At 39.8% G+C, this 19,925-nt stretch overlaps 1 protein-coding gene and 1 non-coding gene across 2 annotated transcripts in view; both read right to left on the bottom strand.

Moving 5' to 3' along the window:
* SELENBP1 (selenium binding protein 1) overlaps positions 1-19,925 on the bottom strand; it is a 91,378-nt gene that overhangs the window by 17,825 nt on the left and 53,628 nt on the right. The window lies entirely within an intron of this gene.
* Positions 6,759-6,865, bottom strand: LOC131273173 (U6 spliceosomal RNA). The gene has a single exon (XR_009180332.1). It is a non-coding gene; the product is annotated as a U6 spliceosomal RNA (small nuclear RNA).

The raw sequence follows: 19,925 nt of genomic DNA on the forward strand, positions 1-19,925 counted from the left end.
GGTCTCACCTTGCAGCTATTTCCATAACTGAATCTTCTACACGGCCAGCTGCTTTTGAGGGATGCGGTACCTGATAAGATCCACGGCTCTTTAGGCAGCACTGGCAATCAATCCTGGGAGTCGGAGTGAGAGGTACTCAATCTCTTGCGTCACCTCAGCTCCCTGGTCTGCAGCGTCTCTTACTGTCTCTCCTCTGTGTCTCTTTTTGTTGTGTCATCTTGCTGTGCCAGCTCTCTGCTCTGGTCAGTTTGCTGCATGGGCCAGCTCACCCTCACTAGGAGGCCCCAGGAATTGAACCCTGGAACTGCCATATAGTAGACAGGAGCCCAATCACTTGAGCCACATCTGCTTCCCTATACCAGCTTTATTAGTTGGGAAGAAACAACCAAGATACTCTTCAATGTGTGAATGGCTAAGTACACTGTAGTGTATCCACACTATGGTATACCATTCAGTAATTAAAATGAATGAATTATTGATACACACAACCACCTGGATGAATCTCCAGAGAATCCACACTAAGAGAAAAAAGCCATATCTGAGCTGTGAATACTATCAGCAGTTAAAATAAAGTAGACCTGTACATGGTGGCATGGAAGGAAAGCCAAGATTCTGAGTGCAAAACGGAGGCTGTGAAACTATGGATAGCAGGATTCCATTAAACTAACAAACAAACAAAAAAAAAAACTTTGCATGTGGCTAAAAACAACCTGGAAAGACCCTGTTTTAATTTGCTATGGCTGCTACAACACATACCACATACTGGCTGGCTTAACAACAGGAATTTTTTGTCTCATGGCTTTGGAGGCCAGAAGTTCAACTCAGAGTATTGGCAGGGCTTGCTTTCTCCAAAGTCTGTAGTGTTTTGGCAATCCTCCATCACATGGCCATCCCTGGCTCCGTGCCTCTGTTCTTCTGGCTTCTTCTGACTGTGTCTGACTTTCCTCTCTTCAGAAGGCCTCCAATCATATGGATTAAGGCCTCCTCCCCCGATTCAATTTGGTGTCATCTACATAGGATCTCTGGGGAAGCATATGTGGCTCAAGCGATTGGGCTCCCATCTCCCATATGGGGGGTCCAGGGTTCGATTCCCAGGCAAGCAGGCCGGTGCAGCAAGCTGGCCCGTGAGGTGAGTGGCCCATGTGGTGAGTGGCCCGTGTGGAGTGCTGGCCTGCACAGAGAGCTTACGCAGCAAGATGATGCAAAAAAAGAGACAAAGCGGACAGACAATAAGAGATGCAGCAGACCAGGGAGCTAAGGTGGTGCAAGAGATTGAGTACCTTTTTGTCCCTCTGGAAGGTTCCAGGGTCAGTTCCCATGTGCCGCCTAAAGAGAAGACAAGCAGAAACAGAAGAGCTGGCAGCAAATGGACACAGAGAGCAGACAATGGGGGTGGGGGAATACATAAATAAATAAACAGGATCTTTGCAGATCCTCTTTACATATGCATCCACACCTTAACTAATAGTAACAACTTCAAAAGCCCTATTTACAAATGGGCTCTCAACCCACAGGATTATGTACTAAGACTTGAACGCGTGGGGGACATGATTCAATCCCCAACAGACCTCCCAAAATTGTAAATGGGGGTTACTTCTTGGAAAAAGAGTGGATTCGGTAATTTTTTACATTGTATATTTATTTTTATTTTAATTTTTACAAAGAACAGGTATTGCTATATACTTTCTAAAACCAATTTTGGGGCCCAGGCAGGCCTGAATAGGGAATATTTCATAAAGTTCAGAAGACAGAGAGTAATGTCTCCAATGCAAGGACCCTAAAAATGAGGTAACTTAAGGAGGGCAGAACAGACATTGAAAAAAAGTCTTACAATTAGATCATATATTATCTCAGTGAGAGTGAAGAGATGAAGGCAGCAGAAGAAACTAAGATGGCTGCAGAGACAAGTTCTCTGAATTTGCATTTTTAAAGGGCTTGTTCCAAACATGAAAGGAGGATTGCAGTTTCCCCTGTGCCCTTCAATAGATCTACTTCCTCTGAGATCACTTTTTTTTATTAGAGAAGTTGTGGGTTTACCGAAAAATCATGCATAAAATATAGGGTTCCCATATACTACCCTATTATTAGCACCTTGGATTAGTGTGGTACATCTGTTACAATTGATGAAAGCGCATTTTTATAGTTGTACTATTAACTATAGTCTTTGGTTTACCTTAGGGTTCACTGTTTGTCTTATATAGTTCCATGAATTTTTAATTTTTAAAATTCCAGTTGCATATATATTACAACCTAAAATTTCCCCCTTTTAACATTCAAATATATAATTGGGTGTTAATAGCATTCACAGTTATGCTACCATCACCCTCATCCATTACTAAAACTTTCCCATCATTCCCAAATAGAAACTCTGTGCAATTTAAGCATTAACTCCCTAGTCCCTCCCCCCACCTGTCCCCTGGTAACCTGTGTTCTAGTTTCTGACTTTCTGAGCTTTCATGTCAGCAAGCTCATACAATGTTTGTCCTTTTGCACCTGGCTTAACACACTGTCAGATGTCTTCGAGATTCATTCATGTATGTATCAGAACTTCATTTCTTTTTATGGTCAAATAATATTCCATTACGTGTATATACCATATTTTGTTTAACCATGCATCAGTTAATGGATATTTGGGTTGCTTCCATCTTTTGGCAATTATACATAATGCTGTTATGAACATTGGGATGCAATTATCTGTTCAAATCCTTGCTTTCAAATCTTTTGGGTCTATGCCTAGAAGTGGAATTGCCAGATCATATGGTAATTCTGTACTTAACTTTCTGAGAAAACACCAAACTTTCTTCCATAGCACCTGCACCATTTTACATCCTGACCAACAATGAATGAGAGTTCCTATTTCTCCACATCTTCAACAATACTTGTTTTTTATGTTTTTTAAATAGGAGCCATTCTAGGCGTGTGAAATGATATTTTATTGTGGTTTGGATTTGCATTTTCCTAATTGCTAGTGATGTTAAGCATCTTATCATGTGTTTTTCAGCCATTTGTATTTCCTTTTTGGAAAAATGTCTATTCAAGTCTTTTGCCCATTTTTAAATTGGGTTGCTTGTCTTTTTATTGCTGAGTTGTAGGATTTCTTTATATATTCTGGATATTAAACCCTTATCGGATATGTGGTTTCCAAATATTTTCTGCCATTGAGTAGGCTGCCTTTTTACTTTCTTGATAAAGTTCTTTGAAGCACAGACATTTTCAGTTTTGAGGAGGTCCCATATGTCTTTATTTTATGTCATTGCTTGTGCTTTGGATGTAAAGTCTAAGAAACAATGGCATACCACAAGATCTTGAAGATGCTTCCCTACATTTTCTTCTAGGAATTTTATGGTCCTGGCTTTTATATTTAGGTCTTTGATCCATTTTGAGTTAATTTTTGTATAAGGTATGAGGTAGGGGTCCTCTTTCATTCTTTTGGATATGGATATACAGTTCTCCCAGCACCAACTGTTGAAGAGACTATTCTGTCCCAGTTGGGTGGACTTGGCAGCCTTGTCAAATATCAATTGGCCATAGATGTGAGGGTCTATTTCTGAACTCTCAGTTCAATTTCATTGGTCAGTACATCTATCTTTATACTGGTACCATGCTGATTTGACCACTGTAGCTTTGTAATATGCTTTAAAGTCAGGACATGTGAGTCCTCCAACCTTGCTCTTCTTCAAGATGCTTTTGCCTTTTTCAAGGGGTCCCTTACTCTTCCAAACAAATATAATTGGCCATTCCATTTCTGCAAAGTAGGCTGTTGGAATTTTGATTGGGATTGCATTGAATCAGTTTGGGCAGAACTGACATCTTAACAATATTTAATCTTCCAATCCATGAACACAGAATGTCCTTCCATTTTTTTTTTTTTTTTTAGGTCTTCTTTGATTTCCTTTAGCAATGTTGTGTAGTTTTCTGGGTACATGTCCTTTACATCTTTGGTTAAATTTGTTCCTAGATATTTCATTCTTCTAGTAGCTATTGTAAATGGAATTTTTTCTTGAGATCCTCCTTGGATTTCTCATTACTAGTGTATAGAAACATTACTGATTTTTGTATGTTGATCTTGTATCCTGCCACTTTGATGAATTTGTTTATTAGCTCTAGTAGCTTTTTTGTAGATTGATTTGCATCTTCTTTTTTCTTTCCTTTGTCAGTTTAGCCAGAAGTTTGTCAATTTTCCTAATCTTGTCAAAGAACCAACTTTTGGTTTTGTTTATTTTTTCTACTGTTTTTTAAAGATTTATTTATTGCCCCCCTCCGCCACTTGCATTTGCTCTCTGCTCTCTGTGTCTTCTCTTTAGGAGGCACCAGGAACCTATCCTGAGACCTTCCGACATGGAAGAGAGGCACTCAATCACTTGAGCCACCTTAGCTCCCTTAGCTGTGTCTCTCACTGTCTCTTCTCTGTGTCTCTTTTTGTTGCATCATCTTGTCGCACCAGCTCTCTGCACCACACAGGCCAGCCAGCTCTCTGCCCTGCACAGGCCAGCTTGCTTTTCACCAGAAGGCCCTGGAAATCAAACCCAGGACCCTCATATGGTAGGTGGGAGGCCAATCACTTGAGCAGCATCCACTTTCCTCTACCGATTTTTTATTCTCTGTTTCATGTAGCTCTTCTCTAATCTTTACTTCCTTCCTTCTGCTTGCTTTGGGTTTAGTTTGCTCTTCTTTCTCTACATCACCTAGTTGTAAGATAAGGTCTCTGATTTGAGATGTCTTCTTTTTTGATGTAAGCATTTAGAGCTATAAATTTCCCTCTCAGCACTGACCTGCTGTATCCTTAAGGTTTTTTTTAAAATTTATTTTTTATTTATTTCTCTCCCCTTCCCCCCTCCCCAGTTGTCTGCAGTCTATTCGCTGTGTGTTCTTCTATGTCCGCTTGTATTCTTATCAGCGGCACCAGAAATCTGTGTCTCTTTTTGTTGCATTATCTTGCTGCATCAGCTCTCCGTCTGTGCAGCACCCTTCCTGGGCAGGCTGCACTTTTTTCATGTGGGGCGGCTCTCCTTATGGGGTGCACTCCTTGCATGTGGGGCTCCCCTATGTGAGGTGCACCCCTGCATGGCACGGCACTCCTTGTATGCATTGGCACTGCATGTGGGCCAGCTCACTACATGGGTCAGGAGGCCCTGGGTTTGGTAGGTGGACGCTCTATTGGTTGAGCCACATCTGCTTCCCATCCCGTAAGTTTTGATATGTGTATTTTCACTTTTATTTGTCTGAAGATATTTCCTAGTTTCCCTTGTGATTTCCTCTTTCTCATTGGTTGTTTAAGAGCACATTGTTTAATTTCAATATATTTATGAATTTTCCTTTTCTCCCTCTGTTAATGATTTCTAGCTTCATTCCATTGTGGTTGGAGAAGATACACTGTTCAATTTTAATATTTTTTAATTTATTGAGATTGTTTTGTGATTTAAGATATGGTCTACCTTGGAGAATGATCCAAGTGCACTAGAGAAGAATTTATATTCTGTTTCTGTTGGGTGAAGTGTTCTATATATGTCTGTTGAGTCTAGTTGGTTTAGAGTATTAGTTGAGTCTTCTATTCCCTTTTTTATCTTCTATCTAGATTTCCTATCCATTTCTGAAAGTCATGTGTATTAAAGTCTCCTAGGGAAGCGGAGTTGGCCCAGTGGATGGGACGTCTGTCTACCACGTGCGAGGTCCACAGTTCAAACCCCGGGCCTCCATGACCCGTGTGGAGCTGGCCCATGCGCAGTGCTGATGCCTGCAAGGAGTGCCGTGCCATGCAGGGGTGTTCCCCCATGTAGGGGAGCCCCACGTGCAAGGAGTGCGCCCCATAAGGAGAGCTGCCCATCGCGAAAGAAAGTTCAGCTTGCCCAGGAATGGCGCCGCACACACGGAGAGCTGACACAAGATGACGCAACAAAAAGAAACACAGATTCCCGTGCCGCTGACAACAACAGAAGTGGACAAAGAAGAACACGTAGCAAGTGGACACAGAGAGCAGACAACTGGGGGAGGGGTGGGAGGAAGGGGAGAGAAATTAAAAATAAATAAATAAATAAAGTCTCCTAGTATTAATGCAGAACCATCTATTTCTCGTCAAATCTGTCACTATTTGTGATCTTTGCTATTAGGTACATGTATATTTATGATTGTTACATCTTCTTGTTGAATTGACCCTTTCAACGGTGTATAATGATTGTCCCTCATAACAGTTTTTTACTTCAAGGTCTATTTTATCTGATATTAGGATTGACACCCCAGCTTCCTTTTCCTTTTTCTTTTCTTTTCTTTTTTGAGTTAGGTCAGTAATTTATTCAGGTAGGGAGGGAAGAGAAATGGAAGAAAATAACAGAAAATAACCGAGCAGGGATTCCAAGTAGTGAGGAAGGGGATGAAAAGGGATGAAGAGGGCTAATTTACAAGCTACAATTCCCCATTGTAGATTATAAATCCCCAGGGTTACTTATGTGGCCACATGGCAGAGGAAAAATGGTGACAGTGGCACACAGAGGGCAGGGAAGAGGTCCAGAAGCAGGAGAGCAGGGCGAAAGACAGCACACTCAAACCTCGTGGTTTGCTTTTTTTTTTCCTTCCTGTGCGTCTGTGTCCAAATTGTGGTTTGCTTTTTTTTTTTTTTAATTTTTTTGTTTTTTATTGACTTTGTAATAATATTACATTAAAAATATATATGTGAGGTCCCATTCAACCCCATCCCCCCACCCCCCCTCTCCCCCCCCAACAACACTCGTTCCCATCATCATGACACATCCATTGGATTTTGTAAAAATATGGAACGCTTCACGAATTTGCGTGTCATCCTTGCGCAGGGGCCATGCTAATCTTCTCTGTATCGTTCCAATTTTAGTATATGTGCTGCCGAAGCGAGCACTGTGGTTTGCTTTTAAATGGCTAATTATTCCACCCCTTTGCTAATAGCAGGGGAAGGGGTTCCAGCTGTTTGCTATTTTGACTGATTACCCCACCCATCAATCCCTTAGTGAGGATCCATGATAAAGTTCCTAGAGAACATCCGGGACTTTTCCTTGTTCCCTGGAAGAAGCCTTTGTTCTGGATAGCAGAATTCCGGAGGTGGGAGTCCTCCGGCAGCCATCTTGGTGGTTACTGACATCCACATGCCAGGTTCCAGATCCGTCTATTAATTCCATATCTTATTAGCCTGCTTCATTCCCCCCTCAGAGAATTCTACACCTTTAATCTTAAAGGGGTGCTGAAGGAAGATGATCTTTCTTCTGTAGCGGCTTCCTGTTGGTTAGGGGCTCGCAGACCCTGCCTAACAAGGTACAGAACTCCCTTGCTACTCTATCTCGACTGGAAGAAGACAGATCTGGCATCCTGTATGAAGCTGGATGAAGTCCCCGTATGGCTAACAAGATGTTGATCATTACTTAACTTTGTTTCTTGAAGAGGTATTTTAGGCCGTCCAATGGCTGGCATGTGTACATCTAGTCAGGTGCTTTTGGTAAGCTGGCATTTTTCTTGGGCAGCTGGTTTCATTCAGGTTTCGTGCATCACATCGGAAATTTCTTTTTAATAGCAATAAACTCCTGGACTGGCTTGCCAAATATGTTACTGGATTCTATCTAGGTTCTTGGCTATGCTACAGAAATGAATTTCAAAAGAGCGCTGGGTGAGTTAGGCCAGTAATTTATTCAGGTAGGGAGGGAAGAGAACTGGGAGAAAATAACAGAAAATAACAGAGCAGGGGTCCCAGGTAGTGAGAAAGGGGATGAAAGGGATGAAGAGGGCTGATTTACAAGCTACAATTCCCCCTTATAGATTATAAATCCTCAGGTTTACTTGTGTGGCCACAAGGCAGAGGAAAAATGGTGACAGCAGTGCACAGAGGAGAGAGAACAGGTCCTGAAGCAGGAAAGCAGGGTGAAAAACCCTGCTCTCTTTTATTACTACTTGCATGGTATATTTTTCCATCCTTTCACTTTCAGCCTACTTATGTCTTTGAATTTTTAATTTAAGGTGGGTTTTATAAACAGCATATAGTTGGGTCATTTTTTTAAAAAAATCATTCTGCCAGTCTCTGCCTTTTGACAGGAGATTTTAATCCATTTACACTTTTTTTAAAAGGTTTATTTTTTATTTATTTCTGCCCCCCCCCCCCCGTTGTCTGCTCTCTGTGTCCATTCGCTGTGTGTTCTTCTTTTATCGCCTCTCTATCCTTATCAGCGGCACTGGGAATCTGTGTTTCTTTTTGTTGCATCATCTTGTTGTGTCAGCTCTCTGTGTGTGCGGCGCCATTCTTGGGCAGGCTGCACTTTCTTTTGTGCTGGGCGGCTCTCCTTATGGGGCGCACTCCTTGTGCGTGGGGCTCCCTATGCGGGGGACACCCCTGTGTGGTACGGCACTCCTCGCACGCATCAGCACTGCACAAGCTCCACACGGGTCAAAGAAGCCCAGGGTTTGAACCACAGACCTCTCATGTCGTAGGTAGATGCCCTATCCATTGGGCCAAGTCTGCTTCCCCATTTACACTTAAAGTCATCCTCCTGATAATGCAAGACTTTCCTCTGCCATTTTGCTATTTAATTTTTAAAGTCATACCTTTTTTTTGTCCCTCAATTTTCCCATTAATGTCTACTTCTTGCCTCCATGGTTTCCAATGAGAATTAAGCACTTAATCTAATTGGTACTCCCTTATACATAGTGTGTAGCTTTTCTCCTGCAGCTTTCAGAACTCTGTTTTTGTTCTTTGCATTTGACAGTCTGACCAGTGTTGGGGTATATTTCTCTTCATGTTCTATCCTGAGATCACTTTCACAGCTTTATTAAGACATAATTCAGATACCATAAAATTCACCCATTGAAAGTATACAATTCACAGAAAGTATACAACTCAGAGATTTGTGTAATCATTAACCCAATCTAATTTTGAAACATTTTCATCTCATTAAAAAAAACCTGTATCCATTAGCAGTCACTCCTCATTCTACACCCCTTCCCCTAGGCAACCATTATTCTTTAGATTTGTCTATCCTGGACGTTTATATATGAAATCATACACTATCTAGCCTTTTGTGTTTGGCTTCTTTCACTTAGCATAATGTTTTCCAGGCTCATCCATGTTGTAGTATCTATTGGAACTTTATTCTTTTTATGCCTTAATATTATTCCAAAATGGAATAATATTCCATTCATCTGTTGATAGACATGAATTTTTTCCACTTTTTGACTATTACGAATAATGTTACTAGGAACATTCGTGTACAGGTTTTTGTGTGGACATGTTTTTTTCACTTCTCTTGGATATATACCTAGGAGTGGTGAGTTCACTTTTTCTGTTTGACTGAGGAAGGGAATGTCTTTCTCTTTCATGTTAAGACTTCCCTTAAATATCTGGTGATCCGTAGTAATTGATTCTTTCCTTCCTTCCTTTCCTCTTCTCTCTCTTCCTCTCCTTCTCTCTTTCTTTTAATTTTTGATTTTATTTATGAGACTAGGATTGCCAGTCTATCAGTAGCAGTGATAGTGGTCTTCTTTATCTTGTTCTTTAATGAGACTGTGAAGCTACGTCTAAAGTTTTACCATTAAGTAATGTTTATTGTACGATTTTGTTGGATACCATTTACCAGGTTAAAGAAATTTCTCTCGATTCCTATTTTGCTAAAAGTTTTTCTATTCTTTTCATGGATCTGTTAAATGTTAACAGATTCTCTTTCTGCTTCCCTTGAAATGATTATATAGTCCCTTTTAATCTGGTGAATTACATTGATGAACTTCCTGGTGGTGAAATCATCTTAACGTACCAAGATAAACCCTATTCGGTCATGAAGTGATATTATTTAATACACTGTTGGACTCAATTTGCTAATATTTTACTATTTTTGCATATATGTTTAACAAGCCTAAATTTTCTTTTCATATGCTCTCCTCGCCTCAAACCTCACCTCAGTGGCCTCTGCCTAGAGATAAAAGTTGACTCCGAACCATCCTGACAAAAGAAGGACCAAGACTCTCTCTTGAGCATATTTTTGGCAGGAAGCATGTTAGAATTGCCCACCTCATCCCCAAATCTCTGCTTTTATTTGTTTGTTTGATTTAGGAGGAATTAGGTGGGAATCTGAATACCGGTAACAAGACAGCATTCGCCAGCCTAGGAGTGGGTTGGACGCTGAGCATGAAATTTCCTCTCCCCCTTCCAGAACTTGGAGTTATGCGCTTCAGTAAACACTTGAATGTAGTACACAAGAGGAACAGTTAACAAACCGGAGGGAACAGATTGGATGTGTAAACAGTTTGTTTTTTATTTGGGTACTCCTAGCTATAAGCTTTCGCAGCAGTAGAGGCACTCAGAATGGAAAGGGTCAGGCTGAGTGGTTCAGGGGAAAACCTGTGTTGTGAACATCTGCTCATTCTTTTAAACATTAGAACTCTAAAATATCTGTGGGTACATAAAACACTACAATGAATGGCATATTTTAATTATGTTTATTTCAAACTTGTCTTTTCTACTATCAAAAAAAGCTTGTATGGGGAGACGATTTGGCTCAGTGGTTCAGCACCAGCTTCCCACATACGCTGGGTTCAATCCCTGGCCCTGAGACGTCAAAAAAACCCGAAACAACAGCATTGTGTACAATTATCTTTTCACAACCACTTTATTAAATTCTTTTATAAATTCTTATAAATTTTTAGTGCTTTAGGATTTCTAGAAACAATCATATCTGAAAATAAAAGTATTTTTTCTTCTTTTCAAATATTTATACTTTCTCCACTTTCTTATCTTATTCCTTCAGCTACATCCTCCATAACTGTACCCTTGTGTATAGTTTATATATATATATTTTAGATTTTTAAATTTTAAAAAAATTTCTCTCCCCTTCCACACCTCCCCCCCCTCACCCCCATTTGTCTGCTCTCTGTGTCCATTTGCTGTGTGTTCTTCTGTGTCCTCTTGTACTATCCAGCAGCACTGGGAAACCGTGTCTCCTTTTTGTTGTGTCATCTTGCTGTGTCAGCTCTCCTTGTGTGCAGCGCCACTCCTGGGCAGGCTGCACTTTTTTCACAGAGAGAGGCTTTCCTTGTGGGGTGCACTGCTTGCACGTGGGGCACCCCTACGCGGGGGCACCCCTGCATGGCACAGCACTCCTTGCACACGGCAGCACTGAATGTGGGCCAGCTTATCACATGGGTCAGGAGGCCCTGGGGATTGAACCCTGGACCCTCCATATGGTAGACGTGCTCTATCAGTTGAGCCACATCCACTTCCAGTCCATATATATTTGAACTTGTGACTAGTTCATAGCAAACCCTCAAAAAATGTTTGTAGGATGAATGAATAAATCAGCTAAAATCTTCAAAATAACATTGAATATTTGTGGTGATGGTGGACTTTCCTCTCTAGTTCCTGATTTTAATACTTCAGAATTAATATTTTTGTTGTCATTGCTCTTTGGTAAGTAGGCATTTTTATGTTGATATCATTTGTTTACTCCTATTTTGCATAGAGTTTTATTAGGTATGGCTGTTAATCTTTATATAAAATGCTTTTTTGGGGGAGAGATATCTATTGATACACTAATATTAGCACTCTTCCTTTATTGATCTAGTGAATTATATTGACAAAATTATTAAAAAGTAATAAATTTAAAGTCCATGATCTGTATGAGGAAAAAGAGGAAATCTCATTTTAAAGGATATAGAACAAGGAAAAAGAGGTGATATTGGGGCATTTTGGGGACTTGGAATTGTCCTCAATGATATTGCAGGGACAGATGCAGGACATTATATATCCTGCCATACCTATTGAATGGACTGGGAGAGAGTGTAAACTACAGCATAAACTATAATCCATATTGTGTAGCAATGCTCCAAAATGTACTCATCAAATGAAATGAATATACCACACTAATGAAAGGAGTTGTTGGTGAGGGAGGAGTGGGGGTATGGGAAGTGGGGTATATGGGAACGTCTTATATTTTTTAATGTAACATTTTATGTGATCTATGCATCTTAAAAAAAAAAAGATAATTAAAAAAAGAAAGAAATGGGGAAGTGGATGTGGATCAAGCAGCTAGGCTCCTGCCTACAACATGGAAGGTGCCAGGTTCCGTTTCTGGTGCCTCCTAAAGAAAATGAAAGACAGCAAATTGACGTGATGAGCCAACGCAACAAGATTACTTAGTGAGAAGACACAATCAAGAGACACAGCAAGGAAATACAATGAGAGACAATAAACAGGGTGCAGAGGTGTCTCAAGTGATTAGGCACCATCCTCTCACATGGAAGGCCCGGGGTTCAGTTCCCAGTACCTCCTAAAAAGATGATGAGCAGACTGGGAGTGCAAAACAATGATGGGGAGTGGGGCAGATAAAAATAAGGAAATTAAAAAAATATATAGAGAGAGAAACAATTAAATGGAAAGATAAACCATGTTCCTGGATGGGAAAATTTAATATAAAAAGCCATTTCTTCCCAAATTACAAATAATTACTTTCCATTAAGAAGTCCAGTAGATTTTGGGAAATGGAAAAATTATGTGGAAATTGTGAAGAAAATTCTAAAAATGAAAAATGGTTGGAGGGCATTACCTTACATGAAGTTAAACTTTACAAAGTAATTGTGCAACAGATAAATGGAACCAGAGTCTAGAAAAAGATTTCTAAATATGTGTCAGGACTTATGACTAGACAAAGGTGGATGAAGGAAAAGTATGGTGTAGTTAATATACGGAATTGTAATAATTGTGTATTATCTGGAAGAAAAGTAAGTTAGATCCACTATCTCATACATATACAAAGATGAAACCCAGAGAATTAAGATCTAAATTTTAAAAAGTAAAACAAAAAAATATGCGTTGACTATGAAGAAGCAATTTACAAAAGAGGAGATTTAAATATAATCACTCCTCATCAGCAAGATAAAAATTAAAATAACAAAGTTATCAGATTAGCAAAAAATGAAAGACTGATAACATCCAATGGTTTTCAGGGCGTAGGCAAATTGGACACACTCATACATGAGTCATACACTATGAGAGCATAAATTTGATATAATCTTTCTGAAAAATCATGTCAGCACCTACTAAAATAAAAAACACCTGTTACATACGACAGGAATGAATCACAAAGAGATGTTGAACAAAAAGAACTAGACACAAAAGAGTATATACTGCATGAGTCCATTTGTTTGAAGTTCAAGAACAGACAAAATGAGCTATGCTAACAGAAGTCAGAATAATTCCCTCTGCTGCGGGGGGGAGGGGGTGTGGTTATTGATTTGGCGAGAGTATAAGGGAGTTTTCTGGTTTTCTGGCGTTCTGTAAAACTTTTATATCTTGATATATGCAGGGATATATACATATATAAATATTATTTGAGCTGTGCACCTAAGATTTGTGCACTTTACTGTATATATAATACATTAGCAAGGAAGTAAAAAAAGGGCACAGCTTTAGAATCAGAAATTCTATTTTTGGGAATCTATTTTACAGAAACAACAGCACCACTAGATAACCATAAAAGTTTAAGCATTTATTGCAGCAATTTATACTTTGAAAAAAAAAAGGAAAAAACTTTCAAATGGGAAATTAATGAATAAATAAATATAATTGATCTGCAAGGATATTGTCACTTCAAAAAGGCCACTCCTGAGAAAGGTGTATAATATGATGCTATTTCTGTAAAAGGAGAAAAAAAACTCCCAAATTTCTATATTTGTAGGAAAACAGAGAAAGGGGTGGAAGGAAACAGGGCAAATTACTAACCTTGTTTGAGGCCAGTGGGATTGGAGAAGACATTACTAACTTTTGAAAAATATATTTGTATTGTTTGACTTGTATTTTATTTTTGAAGTGAAACACTTCTCTAAAATGAAGAAATAAACAGAATTCAAAAGGAAAAAAATATGCAATCATTGTAGGCATCTTGGAACAAACTTTGTCAAAATGTTAAGAATGTTTTTTTCTTTATAGTGGGGCTAAGAATCAGGTTTTATTTTTAACATTTAAAATCAACTTTATTGAGGTATAATTTATATACAATAAAATGCACTAATGAGTTATTTGTTTTGTCCTATATATTGTTCAGTATTTGTACATTTTTTAAAAAATGAACCGCAGGATCCTGGAAAGATGGTAGTGCTGTAGTCTTGGAATCTTCCCAAATCCTCTCAGAAAAACAGAACTAGACAGCAAAACCAAAAGCGCACGAACATTTCCAGCAATTACAAAACCAGGTGACAAGGTAGCCTTAAGACACACAAAATACAAGCAGATGGTATCAAACCACCGCAGCTAAAAAACCTGGCTGGTGACAGCATCTGCGTGGGAGAGAACAGAGGGAAACATAGGGCATCCGACAGACCTGAGAACTGTGCACTCCAAAGGAGCCAGCAGGCATGCACTGGAAACCAGAACAGGCTAACTTGAAAACGGCAGCTAAGACGGAGAGGGATTTTGCCCATCCCACTAGGGATGCGTGCTAGGAGTCTATGGGGAGGTGTGAAGGGGCTGGGACAGTCTTAGACCCCACGAACTCTCGAACTGATTAGCCAAATTTCTCTCCTAGAAAAGAACCTCATATTGCAGAGAAACTTCTAGACACGGAATAAAAAAACAAACAGAACAGGCACAACAAGTACAAAGAAAGAGAAGGTTTAGATAAACACGGAGAAGGGGAACAGAAGCAGGAAATCATCAGAGAAAGCCCTCATATTAAAAAAAAAAAATAGTATACAAAAGCAACAGCAGAGGGCGCTCTGACGCATTAGAAAAGCTATCTTGAGCCATCCATGCTTCTAAAAGTTCAGGAAAACAAATTTTACCAAAAGAAGAGGATTGAGGGCAAGTCCGACACAAATTTATTATAAGAAAAAAGAGAAGGAATAGACTAACATCCCTACTGACAATGAAAGCACACCAGAAAGATGTGACCACAAAACAAAACAAATTGCAATCTATTTCAAAACAAGATGTAAGATACTGAGACAAATTACATTTTAAAAAATAAACAAAAGAACAGCACAAGTCAGAATTAGAAACACTGAGCTATTTGGTGACTAAACTCAAGAAAGAATTAGAAATAAAAGGAAAAAAAATCTTAAAAAAAAAGGAAAGAAAAACTCTTTTAAGAAATGAACATTGAATTAGAAGTAATACAAGACTGAATAAATACAATTGATAATGCCTAAGAGAAATAGAAAGTACAAAGGTAGGAATTTTTAAATTAAAAGTGAATTTGGAGAAGAGGATGTAGCTCAAGCAATTGGGTTCCTATCTACCATACAGGAGGTCCAAGGTTCGTTTCCCGGGGCGTCCTGGTGAAGGTGAGCTGGCCCGAGTAGAGAGTTGGCCCTCACAGAGTGCTGGCCCACACAGGAGCACTGGTCCATGCGGATTGCTGGCCTGTGTTAGAGCTGGCTTAGCAAGATGTTGCAACAAAAAGAGACACAGAGGAGAGACAATGAGAGATGCAGCAGGCCAGGGAGCTGAGGTGGTGCAAGAGATTGAGCGCCTCTCTCCTGCTCTGGAAGGTCCCAGGATTGGTTCCCAATGCCGACATGCAAGAACACACAGTATATGGACACAGAGAGCAGAGAGCAAATGCAAAACAATTGGGGGGGGAGGGGAATAAATAAATAAATCTTAAAAAAAAATAAATTAGGGGGAAGCAGATGTGGCTCAAGTGAATGGGCCTCTGCCTATCACATGGGAGGTCCCGAGTTCAGTTCCCAGGGCCTCCTGGAGAAGGAGAGCTAGCATGATGGTCAGGCACAGTGCACTGACGCGACAAGATGACACAGCAAAGAGACACAAAGAGGAAAGGTAATGGAGTCAAAACAAAGCAGGGAGCTGAGGTGGCTCAAGTGATTTAGTGCCTCTCTCCCACATAGAAGGTCCCAGGTTCAGTTCCCAGTGCCTCCTAAAGAGAAGTCAAGCAGACACAGAAAGCACACAGCAAGTGCAAAATGAGTGTGTGTGTGTGGGGGCAGAGCAAGAATAAATAAATAAAAATAAAATTAAAAAAAGAAGTGGTATATTCACACGATGGAATATTACACAGCTGTAAGAAGAAATGAAGTCATAAAGCATATGACAACCAGGAGGATAAAGCCAGATACAAAAGGACAAATACTGTATGCTTGCAATACTATGAACTAAATATATTGTGTAACATATTGTATGATTCCATTTATATAAAGTGTAAATATGGATTTGTTTATAAAGATGAAATTAGATTAGTGGTTACGTAGGGCTGGGGAAGGCATGCTAAGGGGTGTGGAGTTTTCTTTTGAGTAATGAAATGGTTCTAAATTTTTTGTGGTGGTGAATGCCCAACATTGTGAATGTATTAAAAGCCATCGATTACACACTGGATAGATCGTATGGTATGTGAATATATCTCATTAAAACTGCTTAGTAAATAATTGTTCAAGAATAGCCTGAGGGAAGCGGATGCGGCTCAAGTGATTGGTCTCCTGTCTACCATATAGGAGGTCCAGCTGGCCCATGGGGAAAGCTAATGCAACAAGATAATGCAACAAAAAAGACACACAAAGAAAAGACAATGAGAGACACAGTATAAAAACAGGAGTTGAGGTGGCTCAAGCGATTGAGTGCCTCCCTCCCATATCAGAAGGTCCCAGGATCGGTTTCCGGTGCCCCCTAAGAAGAGAAGACAAGTGGTCACAGAATGTGCAACGAACGGACACAGAGAACAGTGAGTGCAAGTGGTAAGGGTGGGGGCAATAAATAAATAAAATAAATCTTAAAAAAAAAAAAAGGAATAGAAGTTACGTACAACAGGGAAAACAGATTGAGAGGTGAAGAATTTTCTTGTTTGTTTTTTGTTTTTTATTATTATTGAAATAATGAAAGTGCTCTAATAATGATTGAAGTGATGAATGCACAACTATATGATTATACCAAACACCATTGATTGTACACTTTGGATGAAACGTATGCTTTATTAATATGTATCAATAAAGTTGATTTGTTTTTAAAATTAATCAATCAATTAATTAAGAGTAGACCAGGTATAGCTCAGTGGTTGAATGCTTGCCTCACCTGTATGAGGTCCCAGGTTCAATCCCCACTATCTCCTAAAAATAAATAGACAGATAAAAAGGATTCAAGAGATAATGACAAATACCAAATACAGGTAAAGAAGATTGGAAGCTCTAACATATAGATAATAGCAGCTCTGAAGAAGACAACCAAATCAAGGAAGCAGAGTAAATACTAAAAGCTCTAAGTATAGAAAAAAAGAAACTACATATTGAGAGGACACACCACATACTTAAAAATATGGACACAGAATGACTAACATAGTCTACTGGGCTTTAAAGAAAAAAATACTTTGGTCATTAGGCAAAAAGAGTAAGTGATTTATCAAAGGAGAAAAATTATATTGCCATTAGATAGTTTGACAGCAATGATTTAGGTCAGGAGAAAATGGAGTAACATAACTAAGATGCTCAAGGAAAAAAAATTGTGAGCCAAGGATTTTATATCCAGCAAAATTGATTTTGAAGTTTGAAGAGCACAAACAACTCTTAATAAAATGCAATAACTCAGAAAACAGAGAATCCATGAGGCCTCCCTGAGAGATCTGTAAATGAGCCTTATACAAAGAAAATGACTAGAGCGATGTCAACACAAGGGGAACTGGTCATGAATCATATATAAATTCTTATTTGTAGAATTAAGGCTAAATGGAAGTCAAAAGGGCAAGAGTATGGTATAATGACTGGATGATCCAACAGTGTGTGTGGATATAGTATATCTATAAACAGTGAGGGGAGAATGAGGACAAAGGCAAAAATGTTTTTTAACTTTTTAGAAATAATATTGGTGGTAGTATTGTTAGTCTAAGATCACTGTATACGCAACGTGAGATAAAATGAATGAGTAAATATGGGATATTCTAATTCAGTAATCCCTATGTCCTTGAGAAGCAAAATTCTCTTTTTATTGCAGAAGAAAGAAAAGAGACAGAGATATAATATAGACACAGCTCAGTAAAAAGTCCTGTAGTACTTTATTTGAAGTGGAAGTATCAGTGTGACCTCATGAGGCATTTATTGTGTTGTGTGATGTGGTGTGGTGTGGTGATGCGATGTGCTGTGCTGTGTGGTAAAAGCCATTAGGTGGAGCCAAGCCAGGTAGGCATCACCATCATACAGAGATAGGGGCAGAGCCACCATGGCCCAGCACTGAGTGTCAGAAGGACATAAGCAGGTGGGCTGCAATGACGATGGTCTGGAACAGGGTGCTGAAGCCAGAGTGGGATAAAGAGGGTATGCACTTAGAGAGATGGCCTATAGTGGGGCACTGAGACCAGGGGGGGTGAGGAGGGTATTGCTCAGGGGTGGGGTAACACAGCTCTGGCACAGCTAGGGGTATTGGAGCCTGAGCAGGAAGACAAGGGCATTGGTACAGGTGATGGCGGCAGTGATGGGAGATTGGTCACACACAAGGGAATTAATATTTTTAAAAATCGAGACTGGGGATGTCACCAAGATGGTGGAGTGAGATGTTCCAGGTTCCACAGAAATTTTAAGAACAAAGCAAACAGGCAGAACCATCTATTTCAAAGCTCCAGAAAAGTGTTAAAGGGCTGAAATTACTGGGAGAGTTGCCAAGAAAAAGGCAACTTTAAAACAGTAAGAAAACCTTGAAACCTTGTGGTGCTTTTGCTGGCCCTTCCCCTGCTCCCTTCCTGACTTGATACACTTGGCCCAACTTCCCAGTGCAAGTCCATGGTCCAGTTCTGAAGGGAACAGAAGATCCCTTAAGTACACACTAGTACCAATTTGGTGTCAGTCTGAAAGACTGAAACAGGACACTCATGGCAGGCTCATCATCCCAGAATTTACCTAGCATCTAGAGGTGGCCTATCAAGCAGCTATACACTATAAGAAGGCAATCAATCACAACTGCTTGTGGCAAAGAATTACTGGCTATAAGGCATATACTATAGCATCTGGGACTTGGAGGAAAGACTCTTTCCTAGGGAAACATATAAATGAGATAGGATCCATGCACAAAATGGCCAGGATGACCCTCTACTTTCACTTTGGGCTGTGCTTTAGAACCAATGTTGGGGGAAGGAGAGAATTTGCACAGGTCAATCTGCAGGGAAAGCGCTCATCCCCCTCCCTTCTTTTCTTTTCTTTTTTTTCTTTTCATAGCTCTTGGCATTCAGGGAAATCTCAGCCATAATACAGACTGAAACCAAGCTTAAGGAACAGAAAAATCAGGGACTAAATTCAAGAAATAACACATTAAGATACTAAGTTATTTCATGTGCAACAAAAGATATCAATCATGAAAAGAAATAAGAAACAATAGCCTACGCAAAGAAGCAAGATAAAGAATTAAAAACCATAAAAAAGAAAGGCCACATTTTGGACATGCCAGACAAAGACTTTTTAAAAATTGTCTTAAATATGTTCAAAGAGCTAAAGGAAAACACAGATAAAGAACTTAAGGAGGGAAGTGGACTTGGCCCAATGGATAGGGTGTCTGCCTACCACATGGGAAATCCACGGTTCAAACCCCGGGCCTCCTTGACCCAAGTGGGGCTGGTCCATGAGCAGTGCTGATGGGCGCAAGGAGTGCTGTGCCAGGCAGGGGTGCCCCCACATAGGGGAGCCCCACGTGCAAGGAGTACGCCCCGTAAGGAGAGTGGCCCAGCGCAAAAGAAAGTGCAGCCTGCCCAAGAATGGCGCCGCACACACAGAGAGCTGACACAGCAAGATGACACAACAGCAACAAAAAAACACAGATTCCCAGTGCTGCTGATAAGAACGGAAGCAGTTACAGAACACACAGCGAATGGACACAGAGGGCAGACAACTGGGTGGGGGGGGAGGAGGAAGGAGAGAGAAATAAATAAAAAATGAGTCTTTAAAAAAAAAAGAACTTAAGGAAATCAGGAAAGCAATAGATTAACAAAAAGAGAATTTCAATAAAG

The sequence above is a fragment of the Dasypus novemcinctus genome, chromosome 13 (assembly GCF_030445035.2).
Source record: "Dasypus novemcinctus isolate mDasNov1 chromosome 13, mDasNov1.1.hap2, whole genome shotgun sequence".
Lineage (NCBI taxonomy): Eukaryota > Metazoa > Chordata > Mammalia > Cingulata > Dasypodidae > Dasypus > Dasypus novemcinctus.